The sequence below is a fragment of the Phyllobates terribilis genome, unplaced genomic scaffold (assembly GCF_046119375.1).
Source record: "Phyllobates terribilis strain yellow unplaced genomic scaffold, ASM4611937v1 Scaffold_7__3_contigs__length_470593459, whole genome shotgun sequence".
Classification (NCBI taxonomy): domain Eukaryota; kingdom Metazoa; phylum Chordata; class Amphibia; order Anura; family Dendrobatidae; genus Phyllobates; species Phyllobates terribilis.
Window position 1 is genome coordinate 338243695 of NW_027362767.1, and position 23788 is coordinate 338267482.

Consider the following 23788-nt stretch of genomic DNA (forward strand, 5'->3'; position numbering starts at 1 on the left):
AGCATCTTGTAGACAGATGAGACCAAGATAGATCTTTTTGGATCAGCACATCATTCTTGTTTACCAAAAATGGAATGAGACCTGTGAAGAAAAGAATATAGTACCTACAGTCAAATATGGTTGAGGTTCATAGATGCTTTGGGGTTGTTTTGCTGCCTCTGGCACTGGGTGCATTGACTATGTGCAAGGCATCATGAAATCTGAAGAATACCAAAGGATATTGGGTCGCAATTTGTGTTGATCAAGCACTAAAATGCTCGGGTGCTCGAAGCTCGGACCGAGCTCACAGTGATACTCGGGTGCTCGACCCGAGCAACGAGCCCAATGTTAGTCTATGGGAGACACGAGCATTTTTGCGGCGGCACCCCCGGCAGTCTGTAGAAAACCTACAAAGTGCCCAAAACGATTGTGACAGTGCTAAAATGACATAGGGACAGCATGGGGATTGCCCCAGGAAGCATTTCTGACCCCCAGGTCACTGCTGTCAACAACGTGGTCAGAAGTATTAAGCCACTTTTACGGGCTCGCAATAAAACATACAAAAACAAAACTGAAACTGTTTTCCTGTGAAATATATTAAGGAACATCCTTTCCAGGGTAAAGACTTGTGTATAAGGTAAAATAAATAACCAAAAACAAAAATACTCCTCCACACCTTCGGCTATGTTCACAAGTAGCATTTTTTATGCGTTTTTGCACTTTTGTATTGCTTTCAACCGTGACAAATGCATTCACCGGGAAATGTCATTTTAACATTTTACAACCTTATCTGGCCACGTGCTGTGTGACACATGCATACAGTGCTGAAAAGACATGGGAACAGCATGGGGAAGACCCCTGGAAGCATCTCTGACACCCAGGTCACTGCCTAAAAGTGTGCCCATCAGAAGTGATCCTGGCCGCATCAGAAGATGCAGTCTTGCAACTATCCCCATGCAAGTCCTTGTCCCAGGGCAGTGTTCAGTTGTACCTCCCCCATTCCTTGTAATGCAAGCTCAAGTAAGCAGCCTGCCACCCACTTACCCCCAGGCTGCAATACCATACTGCTTATATGCTTGCACTTGAAATTGGGCCTTTTAGGCAAGTGGAGGCCGAATCTGGCCACTTTGTCATGGCTGCGTCGGCGGCCTGGTATCCATACTCAGTCCCCAGCCGCCTGGCGGCCGGGTGTCCACGCTTGGTCCCCAGCCGGCTAGGGGTGGCCGGGTGTCCATAAACATTCCCCAGCCGCCCCTATTTGTCCCAGTGCGCCTTATACACAAGCGTGCATACCAAAACATTATCTGTGCCCTCCCCAGTGCATTTAGTGGGAAAGACAGCCTAACCACAAACACGTGGACATGTGAATGTGGCCAGGGATGGTCCATCTCACTGACGCCTTCACACTGGGTTAATATTGTGGAAGCTGGAACACAGTTGGACACAGGGATGCAACATGTCCTCCAGACATAGAGGATTCCGGGTCCTGGGTCAATCAGGCTTCAACACAAAGTTTAGAATGTAGAAAGCAGCAGTGGTCGGCCTCCTACACAACGAGTAAATTATTCATGATCATGAGGCCATCCATCTCCTTAGCTTTCTGTTCCTTGGAATGCAAGCGCATGTATGTAGTAGCGGCTAGGCCTGAGGTGGCCAGCATTTTGGCGCATATCCTACCTCCTCCGAGGATTGCTGGATGTTTTCCTGCTACTATCCCAGTTCTATGACTCCCATTAAAACAAAGCTTCAGATGATGAATGATGGATGAGGTGGTGGCAAAGTAGAAAGAGCAGGAGGAACAGGGACCATTCACATCAATATCAGGCCAGTCAACCACACATGTCTTTGTAAGCAAAATAGGATACTAAGATTCATCTCAAGTATAATATACAGATACCGAAGCAATGAGGATAACCAAATTCCAATATATTATTTCTCATTCCTCACTGGGATTCATAATTAAATAAAGAGATCAATTACTCAATAAATGTGTTAGTCAGAAAAAAATTTATTATTACAAAAACATTTAGACACCCAATAAAATTAGTTTAGAGCCCCTAAAAGAAGAGACAGACCCCATAAAAATTGAGGCAGTGTGGTTCACAAGATATTAGAATAATAACATGACAACATAATAGATGCATATAGACTTCTAATACAGGGGAATATAACAAACATAAAAAGATCCTTCATGTATTCAGGAGATTAAAGTTTCCCCAAACAATTGTATAGAATAGCTATAATGCAAGGGCTCATGCAATACACACACAGTATAATGAATACAAAGCATATAAAATGAGTATTGCAGATAGTAATGCAGTTATAATACACATAAACAGCCCTTACATGCACTTAAGTCTATGCACAACGCAAGTACCCAATGATAGATTTAGGCCATAATGCCCAGAGGGCAGATGTCATACACACCCGTTGCCATGTGATTAGGGAACACACACTGCCTCGAACCCCAACGCGCATTTCGCGTGCTGCTTCGTTGGGGGGTACAGAGGCAGTGCCATACCTGGTCATTTATATTGTAGATGGACACCCCACACCTGATTATCCTGTGTAATTGGGTGTGCGCACACTGCCCACTGTGTGTCGCCCTCACTCACTCCAACTAGAAGTACTTGAGAAGGGGTTGACCTTCTCACCTGTAGCAAATTTTGATTGTTTTATGGCCATAAAGGATGTCCAACTTTTTGGCCGTAAACTTATGCTTACGAGACACTTCTTCAGATCTCAGGATGAGTTTCTCCGTGATGCCACTGCAGAGGAGAGAGAGGCTATTTTGGCCTTGGACTCCCTCCTTAAGGAACAAGAAGCTATACCTAATTTTCCATCTTATATAAAGAAAAAATCAACGACCTTCCCCCTTTTGTCCGCCTGTGCTCCAATCGAGTTATTTACTAAACTCGTTACACAGGATCTTAGAATGCTTCCTAGCAACAGATCCCATGATAACCTCAATTATATGTAAACAAAGAATTGCTCTTAAAGAATTAAGAACAATGAAAGATATGGTTATTAAAAGGGCGGACAAAGGGGGTGATGTCGTTATTTGGCCGACTGGCAAATATGAAAAAGAAGTTTATCGGCAGCTATCAGATACATCTTGCTATCGCAAATTGGATTATAATCCAACTTTGAAATTTTGTAAGGAATTGGTGAATATTCTGGAAACTGCAGTGGATCAGAACATTATCCCTAAATCTATATTTGAAGGTCTAATTGCTAAAAACCCCACTGTACCCACGCTATATCTTCTCCCAAAGATTCATAAAGATACTATGGAATCTCCGCGACGGCCAATAGTATCTGGAAGGAATGGGCTCTGTGAGCCAGTCTGTAAATTCCTGGATTACTATCTTAAACCACTCGTACAGAACCTGCCATCGTAAATAAGGGACTCAATGGATCTACTGGTCAGACTCCAGGATATTATACTGGATGATAACACTATTATGGCCACTGCGGACGTTGAGTCCCTATATACATCAATTAATCATGAGGATGGCTTAACAGCAGTAACAATTTTTCTTGATTCAACTGATATGGAGCATCACCTGATTGAATTGTTACTTCAGTTGTTGCGGTATGTTCTCACACATAATTTTTTCCTATTTAAGGACAGGATATATCTACAGGAGAGGAGCACTGCCATGGGGGCATCCTGTGTGCCCTCTTATGCATTTCTCTTCCAGGGATATTGGTAACGTTATATTGATTTTCTGGATCAGGAGGATGGGGCGGTCCACATGTGGGTCCGCTTCATCGATGATGTCTTCTTAATTTGGCAGGGAGGTGAACATCAATTAAAATGTTTTCTCAATAGATTGATTGACAACAGGCGGAACATAAGACTGACATGTTCTTTGAGCCCTGAAGAGATAGATTTCCTTGACGTACATATTAAAAGGGGGGTTGATGGTCGTATTTCAACTGACATTCATAGGAAAAAAACAGCGGTAAACTCTTTGCTTAACGCTAAATCCTCTCATCCCCCCCAAGTGATCAAATCAATCCCAACAGGGCAATTTCTTCAGGCTCGGAGAATATGTTCCTCTGATGCTCTATTTGATGGTCAAGCCAGGGAATTGAAAAAACGCTTCAAAGCCCGTAATTACAATCCTGATGTTATTCAACAGGGCTATATCAGAGCAATGGCAACTCCAAGGGAACAACTTTTGAAAAAGAAAATAAAGGATAAAGATGAACAGGTGAGACTGATAACATCTTATCACACACATTGGAGGGAAATGTATGCAATTTTTACCAGATATTGGCCCATTCTTCTATCGGATCTTGTTTTAAAAAGCATCTTATCCCCAAAACCCCTAATAACTCCGAGAAGATCCCAGAATTTGAGCGATATACTCATAAGAAGCCACTACATACCGCCCCCTGTAGAAGGCCCCTTTTTTGGTCATGGGAAACCTAAATGGGGATGTTTTCCTTGCGCCTGTTCACAGGTAGACAGGGCATTTGATCTTTTTGATTCTGAAAAAACCCGTAATTTCAGGATTCTTCAGCGGCTGACTTGTCGCTCTACTAACGTGATTTACTGGGCAATTTGCCCCTGTAAATTAATTTATATCGGACTAACGTCCAGAGGGTTCCGTGTGAGAATCCTGGAACATATGCGGGACATTAAAAATGCGGCAAAAATAACAGACTTGGAACAAGTAGCCAAGCTTAAAAATATCCCCAAACACTTTCGAGAATTCCACAACTGTAACTGGCGCCTCTTACGCTTCAGAGCAATTGATCAAATCCACCTAGGGGCAAGGGGAGGTGATGCCAGGAATCTGCTATACAAAATGGAATCCAAATGGATCACCATTCTTGATACCACTAAACCAAAGGGCCTTAATGATTCAGTGAGCTTTGCACCTTTTCTGGTATGACTACCGGTAGTATGACTGGATGTTCAAGATATTGCTGCGACTGCACCCACTCCATTACTTTGTTAGTATTATATTATGCTGCTATTTCTGGCCTATTTGTGTTATCCATCTAGATTTGACATATAGGGTGATAAGTAAAAAAAATATACTTTAATTACTGTGTATATATATGTATTATAATTATACTGTGAGTCATGATCTTGGTGATGACAATATTTATTTAGTATATATCCGTGGATGACACCATGTATTTATTAATCCAAATTAGGTTTAATATGGGTTGTTTGGGGTACTATGAAAAACGATGGATTTTAGCTATGTATTCAATGAATTTGAATTATTTGAAAAACATATGAATTGATATTATGAATGGTAATTATGTTTAAATGTTATTCATGACGGGCTGAATATGGCCGTTTTTAGGATATTTTGTTTCTTATTACAGTTTTATGTATATAATTGTTTCCACTTGGAACATATATTATTTGTATTTCTTTTTACTTTTAAAGATTATTGAATAAGAATTTGGACCAAATTGCGTATCATATATCAAGAGGCTCAATCCATCTATCTTAACACAGAATTAACTGTATACTCACTCTATGTATTGCCCCCATAATGTTATTAATATTTGAATAATGAGAGGGCAACTTTGCCCATACTTACTATGGAACCGCACATCCTTATGTGTGGTGCGCGCGCGCGCTGCGTCACTGTAGCGCCTCCCTCGCCTGGCGTCCAACCAGGGATCAAGCTACGCGCACATGCTCGGTTTGATTTCCTGGACACCGGCTGAGTGAGAGCAATGCCCAGTGGGCAGTGTGCGCGCGCCCAATTACACAGGATAATCAGGTGCGGGGTGTCCATCTACAATATAAATGACCAGGTATGGCACTGCCTCTGTACCCCCCAATGAAGCAGCACGCGAAATGCACGTTGGGGTACGAGGCAGTGTGTGTTCCCTAATCACATGGCAACGGGTGTGTATGATATCTGCCCTCTGGGCATTATGGCCTAAATGTACCATTGGGTACTCGAATTGTGCATAGACTTAAGTGCATGTAAGGGCTGTTTATGTGTATTATAGATGCATTACTATCTGCAATACTCATTTTATATGCTTTGTATTCATTATACTGTGTGTGTATTGCATGAGCCCTTGCATTATAGCTATTCTATACAATTGTTTGGGGAAACTTTAATCTACTGAATACATGAAGGATCTTTTTATGTTTGTTATATTCCCCTGTATTAGAAGTCTATATGCATCTATTATGTTGTCATGTTATTATTCTAATATCTTGTGAACCACACTGCCTCAATTTTTATGGGGTCTGTCTCTTCTTTTAGGGGCTTTTAACTAATTTTATTGGGTGTCTAAATGTTTTTGTAATAATAAAATTTTTTCTGACTAACACATTTATTGAGTAATTGATCTCTTTATTTAATTATGAATCCCAGTGAGGAATGAGAAATAGCCACAAATGTCTTGTAGGATATGTTTCTGTACCAAAAGGAGCGGTTCAGCTACACAGTAATAGGGCATACAGTGAGTGCAATGCCTACCAAGAGTTTCGAGGCACTCCAATGCCCCTTGGAAGTGACATAGAGGTCAGAGGGCCTTAACTAAACCTTTTTTTCCATTTATAGCAACTGGGTCTCCTGTATACTGTTGGCCTAATCAGTGAATGGAAGGCTTTCCAAAAATTATGAGGAACTGCAATGCCCCTTGAAACAGACGTGGTTTACAGCGTACTAAAAACCTTCTACCCATTATTGGGGAGTGGGTCTCCCTTAGTGTTCGCCTATGCATTGAAAAGCAAAAGCTGACTAAAATTAGGAGGAAATGCAATGCCAGTTGGAGGAGTCGTGGAGGTTAGAGGACATTAAAAACAACATTTCAATGCCCCTTGGAAGAGCTATGGAGTTCAGAGTGGTTTAATAAGACGGTTTTAATGCCCCTTGGAACAGACGTGGAGGTCACAGTTGCTCAACAAGACGATTTTATTGCCCCTTGGAAGAGAAGTGGAGCTCAGAGTGGTTTAACAAGACGGTTTTAATGCCCCTTGGAAGAGACGTGGAGGTCCCATTGGAATAAAAAGACAATATCAATGCCCCTAAGAAGAGTGGTGGAGGTCGCAATGGAATAGAAAGACAATATCAATGCCCCTTGGAAGAGACGTGGAGGTAACAGTAGCTTAAGAAGACGATTTAATGCCCCTTGGAAGAGACGTGGAGTTCAGAGTGGTTTAACAAGACGGTTTTAATGCCCCTTGGAAGAGACCTGGAGGTCCCAGAGGAATAAAAAGACAATATCAATGCCCATTAGAAGCGTAGTGGAGGTCCCAGTGGAATAGAAGGACAATATCAATGCCCCTTGGAAGAGTGGTGGAGGTCCCAGTGTAATAAAAAGACCATATCAATGCCCCTTGGAAGAGTGGTAGAGGTTACAGTGTAATAAAAATACCGTATCAATGACCCTTGGAAGAGATGTGGAGGTCACAGTAGCTTAACAAGACGATTTTAATGCTTCTTGGAAGAGACGTGGAGTTCAGAGTGCTTTAACTAAGCTGTTTTAATGCCCCTTGGAAGAGACGTGGAGGTCATAGTGGAATAAAATGACAATATCAATGCCCCTTGGAAGAGTAGTGGAGGTCGCAGTGGAATAAAAAGACAATATCACTGCGCCTTGGAAGAGACGTGGAGGTCACAGTTGCTTAACAAGACAATTTTAATGGCGTTTGGAAGAGATGTGGAGTTCGGAGTTGTTTAACATGAATGTTTTAATGCCCCTTGGAAGAGACGTGGAGTTCAGAGTGGTTTAACAAGACGGTTTTAATGCCCCTTGGAAGAGACGTGGAGGTCCCAGTGGAACAAAAAGAAAATATCAATGCCCCTTGAAGAGTGGTGGAGGTCCCAGTGGAATAAAAAGACAATATCAATGACCCTTGAAAGAGTGGTGGAGAACGCAGTGGAATAAAAAGATAATATCAATGCCCCTTGGAAGAGACGTGGAGGTCACAGTAGCTTAACAAGATGATTTTAATGCCCCTTGGAAGAGACGTGGAGGTCATAGTAGCTTAACAAGACGATTTTAATGCCCCAAGGAAGAGACGTGGAGTTCAGAGTGGTTTAAAAAGATGGTTTTAATGCCCCTTGAAAGATACGTGGAGGTCCCACTGGAATAAAATGACAATATCAATGCCACTTGGAAAAGTGATGGAGGTCCCAGTGGAATAAAAAGAGAATATCAATGCCCCTTGGAAGAGTGGTGGAGGTTACAGTGGAATAAAAAGACCATATCAATGCCCCTTGGAAGAGTGGTGGAGGTCGCAGTGGAATAAAATTACAATATCAATGCCCCTTTGAAGAGACGTGGAGTTCAGAGTGGTTTAACAAGACGGTTTTAATGCCCCTTGGAAGAGACGTGGAGGTCACAGTAGCTTAACAAGACGGTTTTAATGCCCCTTGGAAAAGACATGGAGATCACAGTAGCTTAACAAGACGATTTTAATGCCCCTTGGAAGAGACGTGGAGTTCAGAGAGGTTTAACAAAACGATTTTAATGCCCCTTGGAAGAGACGTGGAGGTCACAGTAGCTTAACAAGATGGTTTTAATGCCCTTTGGAAGAGACGTGGAAGTCACAGTAGCTTAACAAGATGTTTTTAATGCCCGTTGGAAGAGACGAGGAGTTCAGAGTGGTTTAACAAGATGCTTTTAATGCCCCTTGGAAGAAATGTGGAGATCAGAGTGGTTTAACAAGATGGTTTTAATGCCCCTTGGAAGAGACGTGGAGGTCCCAGTGGAATAAAAATACAATATCAATGCCCCTTGGAAGAGTGGTGGAGGTCCAAGTGGAATAAAAAGACAATATCAATGCCCCTTGGAAGAGTGGTGGAGGTTACAGTGGAATAAAAAGACAATATCAATGCCCCTTGGAAGAGTGGTGGAGGTCGCAGTGGAATAAAAAGACAATATCAATGCCTCTTGGAAGAGACGTGGAGGTCAAAGTAGCTTAACAAGACAATTTTAATGCCCCTTGGAAGAGACGTGGAGTTCAGAGTGGTTTAACAAGACGGTTTTAATGCCCCTTGGAAGAGACATGGAGTTCAGAGTGGTTTAACAAGATGGTTTTAATGTCCCTTGCATGAGACGTAGAGGTCACAGTAGCTTAAAAAGACGGTTTAATGCCCCTTGAAAGAGACGAGGAGTTCAGAGTAGTTTAACAAGACGGTTTTAATGCCCCTTGGAGGAGACGTGGAGGTCCCAGTGGAATAAAAAGACAATATCAATGCCCCTTGGAAGAGTGGTGGAGGTCACAGTGGAATAAAAAGACAATATCAATGCCCCTTGGAAGAGTGGTGGAGGTTACAGTGGAATAAAAAGACAATATCAATGCCCCTTGGAAGAGTGGTGGAGGTCGCAGTGGAATAAAAAGACAATATCAATGCCTCTTGGAAGAGACGTGGCGGTCAAAGTAGCTTAACAAGACAATTTTAATGCCCCTTACAAGAGCCATGCAGTACAGCATATTAAAAACATTATTCCCATTATTCGGGAGTGTGTCTCCCATAGTCTTTGCCTATGCCTTCCAAGCAAAAGCTGCCAAAAATTAGGACGGAGGAACTTGCATTGCCCCTTACAAGAGCCATGCAGTACAGCATATTAAGAACATTATTCCCATTATTGGGAAGTGGGTCTCCCATAGTCTTTGCCTATGCCTTTCAAGCAAAAGCTTCCAAAAATTAGGACGGAGGAGTTTGCAATGCCCCTTACAAGAGCCATGCAGTACAGCATGTTAAAAACATTATTTCCATTATTGGGGAGTGGGTCTCCCATATTCTTTGCCTATGCCTTTCAAGCAAAAGCTGCCAAAAATTAGGACGGAGGAACTTGCAATGCTGGCAACACGGACCACGGTCACCCTGGTGGTATAGTGGTGGTGGAGGCTGAGGATAAGGAGAAGAGCAAAAAACAGCCGAAATAAGGAAGCATATACCCATGTGTGGGTGTGAAGCGGTGCATTGGAATACGCCTCCTGAAATAACACAGTGGAATTGACTTTATGTTACTCTGCTGTCATTTGGTGGTGATGAGAAGTCTGGCCCAATCCAGCCCTTGTTCATTTTGATAAGGGTCAGCTTGTTAGCATTGTCAGTTGACAGGCGAGTGCGCTTATCAGTTATAATTCCACCAGCGGCACTAAAAACACGCTCCGATAACACGCTAGCGGCAGGGCAGGTCAGGAACTCCAAGGCGTACAGAGCGAGTTCATTCCAAGTGTCCAGCTTGGATACCCAATAATTAAAAGGCACAGAGGTATCACGGAGGACGCTGGTGCGGTCGGCAAGGTACTCCCTCACCATCTTTTGTAACTTGCCACTCCTTGTGAGAGTACCCCGCGACTCAGGGCCTCAAAGCTGGGCGTGTCTCAGAAAACTGTCCCAGAACGTTGACAGTGATCCCCTGCCTCTGCTGGATTGGAGTTGCGTCTTTCTCGCCTGTACGCCTTGGTTGGGCAACAAACTGTGACCTATGCCGCTAGCGTGTTCAGATGGGAATTATTTTTAACTATTTTGCTGCAAGGGCCTTCTGGTACTGCCCCATTTTTGTAGACCTCTCCACCTCAGGAATAAGAGAGTGAAAGTTCTCCTTGTAGCGGGTGTCTAAAAGTGTCACCAACCAGTATTGACTGTCACCCAACATTTTGACAACGCGAGTGTCATGGTTAAGGCAGCGTAACATAAAGTCAGCCATGCGTGCCAGACTGGTAACGGGCAAGACTTCTGTGTCCTCACCAAGATGACACCTAACCATGCTCAACTCCTCCTCCTCCCCCCCTGTCCTAAGGCCACCCACGCTGAACCGGCGGTATGACAGTTGTACTGGTACTACCGTCTACAGCGCATGATAGCAGCTCCTGTTCTTCCTCCTCCTCCTCCTCCTCTCCTTCATTGTCCCACAATGCACATTGGGATGAGATGAGGCTGGGCTGTGTGTAATTGACCGCTACGGCTTCTTGATCCATCTCATCATACTCTGGCTGCAATGCCTCCTCTTTAATTCTCTGCAGAGAGCATTGCAAAAGACAGACAAGTGGGATGCTGATGCTAATGATGGCGTCATCGCCACTCACCATCTTCGTGGATTCCTCAAAGTTTGTCAGGATGGTACATATGTCAGACATCCAGGTCCACTCCTGAGGTCTTATGTGTGGAGTATGACCTGAATATCGACGGTCTTTTTGCAGCTGGTACTCCACAACTGCTCTCTTCTGCTCACAAATTCTTTGCAACATGTGGAGGGTAGAGTTCCAACGTGTGGGAACATCACACACCAGTGAGTGTGCCGGAAGCTGCAAACGCTGCTGCAACACAGCAAGGGCGGCGGAAGCTGTAGCCGACTTCCGAAAAAGAGCTGACAGGCGGCGTACTTTGACGAGCAGATCTGGCAACTCGGAGTACGATTTAAGAAACCGCTGAACCACGCGGTTAAGCACATGAGCCAGGCATGGTGCGTGTGTGATCTTGCCTCGCCTCAGAGCCGCCACCAGGTTACGGCCATTGTCGCACATGACCATGCCTGGATGTAGGTTCAGCGGTCTCAGCCACAGATCTGCCTGCTCTTTCATAGCTGTCCACAACTCATAAGCAGTGTGAAGTTTATTACCTAAGTAAGCACAGCCTGTTGCCGCTTGGCTGAGGCAGTACTGCAGTGCTTCCAGCTTGTAACTGATGTGGTGATATCTGAGATGGAGGCTGAACATGAGGAGGAGGAGGATGCGCAGGAGCTGTACACTGTGGGGGCAACTCTGACTGACATAGGGCCCGCAATCCTCAGTGTGGGGAGGATGTGTTCCGTCCCAAGGTCCGACTGGGTCCCGGCTTCCACTATGTTTACCCAGTGTGCCATCAGGTAGATGTACCGTCCCTGGCCACAAGAACCTGTCCACGTGTCCATGGTCAGGTGGACTCTCCCAGTAACTGCGTTGTTGAGAACATGGTAGATGTTTTGGGACATGTGCTTGTGTAGTGCGGGATGGCACCCCAGGCAAAATAGTGTCGGCTGGGGACCGAGTTCCGAGGGATGGCCACCGCCATAAGGTTGCGGAAGAATTCCATCTCCACTAGCCTAAAAGGCAGCATTTCCAACGCAAGCAGTCGTGAAATGTGCGAATTTAGGACTGTGGCCTGTGGCGCGTTAGCTGCGAATTTGCGCTTTCGCTCTGGGATTTGGACAATTGAACGCTGCATTGGGATGTGGACGTGGACGTTGATGCTATTTCTTGAGAAACTGCCATAACAAGTGAAGACTGAGAGGAGGGGGCATCTTTGCATGCAGTATGGACAGGGGATTGCCTTGCACGCACAACATCGGGTTCTATTACACGTCAACAGCGGAAGAAGCAGTGGTGACACCCGCTGACACTGGTCGTGGACCCTGGGGTTCGCCCCACAAAGTCGGGTGCTTTGCTGACATGTGCCTGATCATGCTGGTGGTGGTCAGGCTGGTAGTTTTGTCACCCCTGCTGATGCTGGCCTGGCAGGTGGTACAAATGGCCTTCTTGGGGTTATCAGCATAGTCTTTAAAAAAATTCCAGACTCTGGAAGACCTACAGGTTGTACTTGCAACGTCCATCGTGTTGGTGTTACGGGGAACGGTTGCCCACCTTCTGTCTGCGGCTACCACACTGCTTCTTCCTGCCTGTTGGGGTACTCTTCCTCCCTCCCCCTGCGTGCTGCTGGCCTCGCTCTGCGTGTCCTCCAGTCACGTTGGGTCAGTTACTAGATCATGCACCACCTCCTCCTCTTCCACTTCCGCACCACGGTCCTCCTTCTCACTTCGTGGCAATTGTGTCTCGTCATCGTCCACCTCTTGTGACAAATTGCCAGAGTCACCTTCCTGTGGCCGTGGCTGTTCAAATATTTGACCATCGCTACATGGGATCTCCTCTTCCACCACTTCAAGCGGAGCAGGCGAGGGGCCCAAATATAGAAATGGACCAGTGAACAGCTCTTCAGAGTGTCCAACTGTGGGATCAGTTGCTGTCTGAAGACACGCGTCATGGTGGGAGGAAGGAGCATTATGGTGAGGAGGAGTATGCGTTCGAGACTCAAGGCTATTAACCCTTGACCGTGTGGAAGACAGACCGGAGGTGGTGGTGCCCAAATGACTGGAAGTATTATCTGCTATCCAATTAATAACCTGTTCACACTGATCAGTTCGCAATAGTGATGCCGTTGTGTGCTTCCCTAGTTATTCGGTCAAGAACTGTGAGCGAGAAGATGTGGCTGTTGGTTGTGGCACATTTTCACCTTGGCCACGGCCCCGTCCTCTGCACGCACCATAACCAGAAAGTCCAATTCCACGTCCCTTTCCACGCTCCTTGCCCATAGTAAATGAAGTAAAATAGCTTACACTCACACTATCAATGGCAAAAGGGTAATAAAATGGAGATTTGAACCGTGGAAGAGGATAACCAGAGTTCTAGTTCTCTGGCCTACACTAGAATCTTTTAAACAGACATATTTGTGTCTGAACAGTCAGCGAGACACTGAAACTGTTTTTTTTTATGCAAAAAGGTGGATTACAACCAAATTTGAACTGTGGAAGAGGAAAACCACAGTTCTAGTTCTCTGGCCTATACCAGAATCTTTTAAACAGATATATTTGTGTCTGAACAGTCAGCGAGACACTGAAACTTTTTTTTTTATGCAAAAAGGTGGATTACATTCAGATTTAAACCGTGGAAGAGGAAATTCATAGTTTTAATTCACTGGCCTACACCAGAATCTTTTAAACAGATATATTTGTGTCTGAACAGTCAGCGAGACACTAAATCTGTTTTTTTATCTAAAAAGGTGGATTACACCCAGATTTCAACCGTGGAAGAGGAAAACCACAGTTCTAGTTCTCTGGCCTACATCAGAATCTTTTAAACAGATATATTTGTGTCTGAACAGTCAGCGAGACACTAAAACTGTTTTTTTATCCAAAAAGGTGGATTACAACCAAATTTGAACTGTGGAAGAGGAAAACCTCAGTTCTAGTTCTCTGGCCTACACCAGAATCTTTTAAACAGATATATTTGTGTCTGAACAGTAGAGATGAGCGGTGTTCGACTAGAACTGTTCGCCAATCTCAAATTCGAGCTGTTTTGGGTGGTGTTCGAGTTGTTCGACGAACCCGAACGATTTGCAAAAAATTCGGCTGTTCGAGGTTATGTTCGATAACTGTTCGTGCACCAAAAGCGTGTCCTGCATGTCTGGCACTATTTAGAGCACCAATCATGCAGGGATTGTCTGCCACTCACTGTAATGCCACAGCCATGGTGGTTGTGGCATTACAGTGATTGCCCAAATCGATGGGAACAGTGCTCACAGTGAAACATGAAAAGCCGGCAATTCAGCAGCGGCATACACCGGTACCCGACAATTTAGAATCGAAAGAATAGAGCATCACACATAGATTAGATAGATAGAAACATGTCAGTCACACATATAAGAAGCACAGTGACAGTGTTGCTTACTGTACTTGTCATTTAGTGTAAAGGATTTATCAAAAAAAATAATAGTGTTTTCATGCACCGTCTCTTTAAAAAAGCCGGCTGGCAATTCAGCATCTGTACCCGACAATTTAGAATAGAAGGAATAGAGAATCACACATAGATTAGATAGATAGAAACATGTCAGCCACATATATACGAAGTACAGTGACAGTGTTGCTTACTGTACTTGTCATTTAGTGTAAAGGATTTATTAAAAAATATAATAGTGTTTTCGTGCACCGTCTCTTTAAAAAAGCCGGCCGGCAATTCAGCAGCGGTACCCGACAGTTTATAACAGACAGAATAGAGCTTCACACATAGATTAGATAGATAGAAACATGTCAGTCACACATATAAGAAGCACAGTGACAGTGTTGCTTACTGTTCTTGTCATTTAGTGTAAAGGATTTATCAAAAAAAATAATAGTGTTTTCATGCACCGTCTCTTTAAAAAAGCCGGCTGGCAATTCAGCATCTGTACCCGACAATTTAGAATAGAAGGAATAGAGAATCACACATAGATTAGATAGATAGAAAAATGTCAGCCACATATATACGAAGTACAGTGACAGTGTTGCTTACTGTACTTGTCATTTAGTGTAAAGGATTTATTAAAAAATATAATAGTGTTTTCGTGCACCGTCTCTTTAAAAAAGCCGGCCGGCAATTCAGCAGCGGTACCCGACAATTTATAACAGACAGAATAGAGCTTCACACATAGATTAGATAGATAGAAACATGTCAGTCACACATATAAGAAGCACAGTGACAGTGTTGCTTACTGTACTTGTCATTTAGTGTAAAGGATTTATCAAAAAAAATAATAGTGTTTTCATGCACCGTCTCTTTAAAAAAGCCGGCTGGCAATTCAGCATCTGTACCCGACAATTTAGAATAGAAGGAATAGAGAATCACACATAGATTAGATAGATAGAAACATGTCAGCCACATATATACGAAGTACAGTGACAGTGTTCCTTACTGTACTTGTCATTTAGTGTAAAGGATTTATTAAAAAATATAATAGTGTTTTCGTGCACCGTCTCTTTAAAAAAGCCGGCCGGCAATTCAGCAGCGGTACCCGACAATTTATAACAGACAGAATAGAGCTTCACACATAGATTAGATAGATAGAAACATGTCAGTCACACATATAAGAAGCACAGTGACAGTGTTGCTTACTGTACTTCTCATTTAGTGTAAAGGATTTATCAAAAAAAATAATAGTGTTTTCATGCACCGTCTCTTTAAAAAAGCCGGCCGGCAATTCAGCATCTGTACCCGACAATTTATAACAGACAGAATAGAGCTTCACACATAGATTAGATAGATAGAAACATGTCAGTCACATATATAAAAAGTACAGTGACAGTGTTGGTTACTGTACTTGTCATTTAGTATTAAAATAAAGGATTTATTATTAAAAAAAATTGGCGTGGGGTTCCCCGTAATTTTAGTCTCTAGCGGAGGTTAAGCAGACAGCTGGGGCAGATGTTTGAAGCCTGGGAAGGGGGTAATACCCACGGAGCTTCCCAGGCTACTAATATCAGCCCCCAGCTGAATACCTAGCCTTTACTAGCTATTAAAATGGAGGACCCCCCCCAAAAAAATGACGTGGGGTCCCCCCTAATTTAATAGCTAGCAAAGGCTAGGCAGACAGCTGGGGGCTGATATTAATAGCCCAGGAAGGGAGCCATGAATATTGGCCCCCTCCCAGGCTAGAAACACCAGCCGTCAGCCGCCCCAGAAATGGCGCATCCATAGGATGCGCCAATTCTGGCACTTAGCCTCGCTCTTCCACGCTGCCCTGGTGCGGTGGCAGGGGGTAATAGGGTTGGGGTTGATGTCAGCTTATAATGCCAGCTGACATCAAGCCCAGGTTAGTAATGGAGAGGCGTCTATAAGACACCCCCATTACTAACCCCATAGTCAAAGTTAAAAGAAAACACAAACACCCAGAATAAAGTCCTTTAATTGATATAAAGACACATTCCTTTATTGTTCTAAATTAAACCATACTTACCGTCACGCCCATTCCAGCTGAAGCCAACGATCTCCTGCAATAAAAGAAAAATAATAAAGCAACCTCATCCTTACCTTTCCATGGTTCCCACGACAGCTTCAGCTCTGCTACATCGAGTTAACAGGCTGGACCGCAGCAGAACGCTGCCATCCAGCCTGTCATCCCGCAGACACTGAGAAGCGCAGGCATGCTTGCGCTCTGCAGTGTCTGGCTGTGACGGCATAAAGATGAGACGAGTTCATGTCCAATGAACTCGGCGCACCTCAAGCACGTCACTGACAGCGTGGGAGAATTCTCCTGCACTCAGCACTTCAGCGTGAGAATTCTCCCACGCTGTCAGTGACGTGCATGAGGTCAGCTGAGTTCATTGGACATGAATGAGCTCACCTCATGCACGTCACTGACAGCGTGGGAGAATTCTCACGCTGTAGCGCTGAGTGCACGAGAATTTTCCCACGCTGTCAGTGGCGTGCATGAGGTGAGCTGAGATCATTGGACATGAATGAGCTCACCTCATGCACGTCACTGACAGCGTGGGAAAATTCTTCTGCACTCAGCGCTTCAGCGTGAGAATTTTCCCACGCTGTCAGTGACGTGCATGAGGTGAGCTCATTCTTGTCCAATGAACTCAGCTGACCTCATGTACGTCACTGACAGCGTGGGAGAATTTTCACGCTGAAGTGCTGAGTGCAGGAGAATTTTCCCACACTGTCAGTGACGTGCATGAGGTGCGCCGAGTTCATTGGACATGAGCTTGTCTCATCTTTATGCCGTCACAGCGAGACACTGAGGAGCGCAAGCATGCCTGCGCTTCTGAGTGTCTGCGGGATGACAGGCTGGATGGCAGCGTTCTGCTGCGGTCCAGCCTGTCATCTCGATGTAGCAGAGCTGAAGCTGTCGTGGGAACCATGGAAAGGTAAGGATGAGGTTGCTTAATTATTTTACTTTTATTGCAGAAGACATTGGCTTCAGCTGGAATGGGCGTGACGGTAAGTATGGTTTAATTTAGAACAATAAAGAATTGTGTGTTTATTTCAATTAAAGGACTTTATTCTGGGTGTTGTGTTTTTTTAAATACTTTACTAGAAATTCATGGTGGTCATGTCTAATATTGGCGTGACCCCATGAATTTCGGGCTTAGGGCCAGCTGATAATGCCAAGCTGGCCTTAACTAGAGATGAGCGTTGTTCTACTCGAACTGTTCGCCAATCTCAAATTCGAGCTGTTTTGGGCGGTGTTCGAGTCGGTCGGCGAACACGAACAATTTGAGAAAAATTCGGCTGTTCGAGGTTATGTTCGATAACTGTTCGTGCACCAAAATCATAACTGGATTTTTTCTCAGTAATGATGAAAATTAATGTTAATACGCAGTTTGAGTGTACAGCGGGGCGGGGGGAGGGGCAGGGGATGGATCTCTGCAGGAACAATGAAGATCTCCATTTTTTTTTCTCTTTCCCGCATTTGCAGTGGGGAGGTGCAATCTGTCAGCCTATCAGCAGCGCACACACGGAGCGAAGTGCTTTTTTTCACACAAGCAAGGGCATGTGTGATTGGCAGTGTATGTCACATGTCCTTGCCCTATAAGACCAAGCCATTTTCCCCGTCGCCACCATTTTCTCACTGCTGCAGCTGCGTGTTAGACGGCACCGCTGTTGCTGTGTGCGCTATACCTTGTTAATTTCAAGCCAATTTTCGCACAAATATACAGATAGCTTGGGAGTAGGGAATAGTTGTGATTGCAGTCCTTTTAAGGACTAGGTTACAGCATTTCCTATGACTTTTATCAGGCAGGTCTGTGCTCTTAAATAGATAGATTGTGGGAGTAAAGACTAATTGTAATTGGAGTCCTTTTCAGGACTAGGTTACATCAGTTCCTATCAGTTTTTGCCAGGCAGGTCTGTGCCAGTGCTGTGCAAGTTTTTTTCACAGCATTTGGCTGAATCTAGCAAAGCTAATCCTTTTTGGCCTATTGCAGAGTGTGTTAGTCAGTGGAGTAGCCTATCTGTGTTGCAAGATATACCACCTGTGTATAGAATACCAATTTTTTTACTGCACCTAGTGAAGTAAAATCTTTTGGGCATAGCATCATTCTATTAGTCCATCTATACTGACCTCCATCAGGTTGCAAACTGAATATAATTTTTTTCTGCATCTAGCTCTAAAAAAATATTTGGGCTTCTAGCAGTGTGTGGGACTTGGTCTATTAGTCCATCTATACTGACCTCCATCAGGTTGCAAATTAAAAATAATTTTTTTCTTCATTTAGCTCTGAAAAAATATTTGGGCTTCTAGCAGTGTGTGGGACTTGTTCTATTAGTCCTTCTATACTGACCTCCAGCAGGTTGCAAATTGAATATAATTTTTTTCTGCATCTAGCTCTGAAAAAATATTTGGGCTTCTAGCGGTGTGTGGGACTTGGTCTATTAGTCCATCTATACTGACCTCCATCAGGTTGCAAATTAAAAATAATTTTTTTCTGCATCTAGCTCTGAAAAAATATTTGGGCTTCTAGCGGTGTGTGGGACTTGGTCTATTAGTCCATCTATACTGACCTCCATCAGGTTGCAAATTAAAAATAATTTTTTTCTGCATCTAGCTCTGAAAAAATATTTGGGCCTCTAGCAGTGTGTGGGACTTGGTCTATTAGTCCATCTATACTGACCTCCATCAGGTTGCAAATTGAATAAAAAAATTTTCTGCATCTAGCTCTGAAAAAATATTTGGGCTTCTAGCGGTGTGTGGGACTTGGTCTATTAGTCCATCTATACTGACCTCCATCAGGTTGCAAATTAAAAATAATTTTTTTCTGCATCTAACCCAGCCAATAGTTTTGGCCTAATACCACAGTTTGGCCACTCAGCTCTGCTCGGTTACCATCCATTGTTTTTTTGTGCAAACAACTCCAGAGTTGTGAATTAGTTAACCACCAAAATGAGTGGAAAAAGGCCTGCTGCTGGTGGAAAGGGGAATAGGCGTGTTGGGAAGGGGAAAAAAGGTTGTGTCCGTGGGTAGGTGCAGAAGAAAGACCATCTTCCAGCCAAACTAAAATGTCTACTTCTTTTAGCGGACAATGTGATAAGATCCCTTTCTTACGGCCACGCCAATCGCTACAAATTCCAGATGAGGCACAAAAACAGCAGGTGCTTCAACGGATATCAAGTGCTCCTTTAAGTGGGCTCTCCTCCACATCAACTTCAACATCACAAATACTCCAGTCCTCAAAGGTGTCACCCAAATCGCACTTGCTTCCTCACAGCTCCCAAATCTCCAGCTGCCCGTCTGAGTATGAGGTAGAACAGATGGTTGAGTCTGCAGAGCTGTTTACTCATACTATAGCCTGGGAATCAGAGGTCGACTCCAGCGCTTCTGTGAATCCAGACGAGGAAATGATCTGCACTGATGCCCAGAATCTTTATGAGTCAGATCCAGGACCAGACGCAGAAGGTTCTGACCATAATGTAGACCCTCATTCCCAAACTGTAACTCCTGTTGGTGGAGACAATGAGGAAGACGATGATAAGACTCAAATACCTGATTGGAGCGACAACTTTAGTTTTTTGTCAGGGCAGGAACAGGTTGGCTCTGAGGACGACGGGTGTGATAACGCACAGGGTGATGATGATGAGGTCGGAGATCCCACTTACTGTCAACCCACAGTCAGCCAAGAGATGAGGTCAGCAGAGGAGGTGGAGAAAGATGCTAGTGACGACGAGGTCAGGTTGCGCCTTCCTGGACAGAGACGTAGTACTGGAAGCACGTCAACAACTGCATCCTCAAACACAACTCTGCCTCTCACCACAAGTCGTGGTGGCTCTTCAGGTCGCATGGGTGCTAAGCCTTGCATAGCCTGGGCATTTTTTCAGATCGATAAAGATGACCCAACTCGTGTTATCTGTAACATTTGTCAGCAAAAGCTAAGTAGAGGCCAAAAAATACATAGTTTGAGTACTTCATGCATGAACCGGCACATGGACATGAAGCATAAGTTGCAGTGGGAAGCTCAGTGTGCTACAATGCGGTCTAGCCGGCCGGGCCAACCACCGTCTGCCATATCTTGTGCATCCGCGGCCTCTTCATCCTCTGTGACTGGGGGGACAGCAGTCACACCTGTTTTGGGGCGCAGACCTGCCACCTCTTTACCCGCAACAGCCAGCGTGATTGGCAGGTCATCATTTTCTTTGGAGGTGGTAACACCAGCTGGTCTTGAGCGCTGTCCGACATCGATAGCACCACCTTTGGATCAAGGCAACCTAACATGTCCGCCTGCATCTTCCTCACAGACCGGCAGTTTGCCGGGGACACCCTTATCAACCCCGTCTAAGCACAATAGCCAGCCCTCGGTCCCTCAGATGTGGACAAGTAAAAGACCATTTCCTCCTTGCCATGAGAAAGCTAAGAGGTTGAATTTCACCATCTGCAAGCTCTTGGCTACAGAAATGCTGCCTTTCCGCCTGGTGGACACAGAGGATTTTCGAGACCTTATGTCCGTCGCAGTGCCCCAGTACCAGATGCCCAGTCGGCACTACTTCTCAAAGAAAGGTGTGCCTGCGCTCCACCAGCATGTCGCACACAACATCACCGCTTCTTTGAGAAACTCTGTGTGTGACAGGGTGCATTTCACCACAGACACTTGGACGAGTAGGCATGGACAGGGGCGTTACATGTCGCTGACTGGGCACTGGGTAACTATGGTGACAGCAGGACAAGGGGCTGCTGTCCAAGTCTTGCCGTCCCCACGAGTTGTGCGTCAATCCTCTTTATGTCATTTTTCCTCCACTGCTTCTGCCTCCTCAACCTCCTCTCGGTCTTCCACCTGCACCCAAAGCCTGTCTGGTCATGCCACAAGCTTTCTAACTGCGCAGAAGGGATCCTGCACACCTCCTTACTATGCTGGCAGTAGAGCTCAACGTCATCAGGCGGTTTTTACATTGAAATGTCTGGGAAATGTGAGTCACACAGCTGAGGAGTTGTGGTCAGCTCTGGAGAACCAATTTCATGAATGGTTGTCTCCACTGGACCTGAATCCAGGGAAGGCCGTGTGCGACAATGCTGCAAACCTGGGTGCGGCCCTTCGCCGGGGCAATGTCACACACGTGCCTTGTATGGCTCACGTGTTGAACCTGGTTGTCCAGCAATTTTTAGCCCACTATCCCAGACTAGATGGCCTTCTGCAGAGGGCACGGTCGCTGTGTGCTCACTTCCGCCGTTCGCATCCCGCAGCTCAGCGACTTACATCTCTACAGAAGTCATTGGGCCTGCCACTTCACCGGCTAAAATGCGATGTGCCTACCTGGTGGAATTCAACTCTGCACATGTTGCAGCGACTGTGGCAGCACCGACAAGCCCTGGTGCAATACGTTCTGACGTATAGCCTGGACCAACGAGATTCAGAGGTGGGGCAAATCACGCTGCAGGAGTGGTCTCAGATCAGGGACCTATGCACCCTTCTGCACAGTTTTGAAATGGCGACGAAGATGTTTAGTGCTGACGATGACATTATCAGCATGACTATTCCGGTGATTTACATGCTGGAGCACATGTTAAACAGAATTCGGAGTCAGGTGGTGGCACAAGAGGAGGTGGAGGAAGTAGAGGAGGAGGAGTTGTATGCGGAAGGGCTAACATCTGCAAGGTCCAGACGGTCGGCAGCACCAGGGCGGCAGGCATGTGAGGGTGGGGGAGATGATTTTACCAGGGCGCATGGTAGCAGCCAAACTAGTGAGGAAGGTGCAGGAGCCCAGGAAGAAGTGGAGGACGAACTGATGGAAGACTCATCAGATGAGGGAGACCTTGATCACATTTCTGTTGTGCGAGGTTGGGGGGAGAGGACAGAGGAAGGAAGCATGATTGTTACCTCGCCACCAACACAACAGGGACTTGGTGCTCCTGGATGCGCAACACACATGAGTGCCTTCTTGCTGCACTACCTGCAACATGACCCTCGAATTGTGAGAATTAGAAATAATCCTGACTACTGGGTTGCCACACTGTTAGATCCCCCGTACAAAAGTAAATTTGCAGAAATTATTCCTGCCATAGAAAGGGATGCACGCATGGAGGAGTATCAGCAGAGACTGTTGCAGAATCTTACATGTGCTTTTCCACAAAATACCAGTGGTGCACGTAGTGAATCTCACAGTTCCAACTTGCCAACCGTGGGACCGTCAAGTGTTCAGCACTCAAACCGTAACAGAACCACAGTATCTGCTGGTAACATCAATTTTGCGGAATCATTTCACCACTTTTTTAGCCCATCCTTTGCAAGGCCACAGGAGACAAGAAGTCTGACACATAGTCAACGCCTAGAGACGATGGTACAGGAGTATCTCCAAGTAAACATTGAAGCCACGACTGTGTCACTGGACCCTTGCTCTTTTTGGGCTTCCAATCTGGATAAATGGCCGGAGCTAGCCACTTACGCCTTGGAGATCTTGTCATGCCCCGCAGCCAGCGTTCTGTCTGAACGTGTGTTCAGCGCTGCTGGTGGTGTGCTGACAGATAAGCGCACGCGGCTCTCCACTGATAATGTAGACAGACTCACGTTCATAAAGATGAACAAATCATGGATCCGAAACGACTTTTCTACCCCTGTGTCATCCTGGGGAGAGTAAAAGCTTGATGATTGGTTAAAATCACCCTACCAACCGTTTTAAGCTTTCAAATTACTAATCATGTTTATCTGTATCTTGACTGGAAAATAATTTGGGCTTTGTAGCAGTGTGCAGCACTGATCCTATTAGGCCATCTATAATAAGCTTCACCAGATTTAAAATTAAAAATAATTTTTAGCTGCATCTAGCCCGGAAAATAATTTTGGGGCTCCGAGATGCGCAAGACACATAAGTGCCTTCTTGCTGCACTACCTGCAGCATGACCCTCATATTGTCAGAATTCGAAGTAATCATGACTACTGGGTTGCCACACTCTTAGATCCCCCAAACTTTTCGATCAACCTTTTCATTTTAATAAAGACCAAAAAAATGGTCATTTTTGAAATTATAAGCATTAGCAGGTTGTTAGAAACTGAAATCAAACAGTTTTCAACTCAAAACTTTATTCTAGGTGATGTTACATTTTCACATAGGACCCCTTGTTCGAAAGGAGCTTCTGAACTCTCTCGTCCATTGAATTTGTCAGGTTTTGGATGGTTTCTGCTTCAATTGTTTTGCATGAGGACAGAATACCCTCCCAGAGCTGTTGCTTAGATGTGAACTGCCTCCCGCCATCATAGACACTCCTTTTAATGATGCTCCAAAGGTTCTGAATGGGGTAGAGGTCAGGGGAGCATGGGGGTCACACCATAAGTTTGTCCCCTTTTATGCCCATATCAG

At 44.9% G+C, this 23788-nt stretch overlaps 1 long non-coding RNA gene across 2 annotated transcripts in view; it reads left to right on the top strand.

Annotated features, from left to right (window-relative positions):
• Positions 1 to 23788, top strand: part of LOC141154805 (uncharacterized) — a 119968-nt gene that overhangs the window by 45699 nt on the left and 50481 nt on the right. For both annotated transcript variants that reach the window (XR_012247480.1, XR_012247481.1), the window contains exon 2: positions 4128 to 4199. This is a non-coding gene — a long non-coding RNA (uncharacterized lncRNA). The remainder of the gene's footprint in view (positions 1 to 4127; positions 4200 to 23788) is intronic.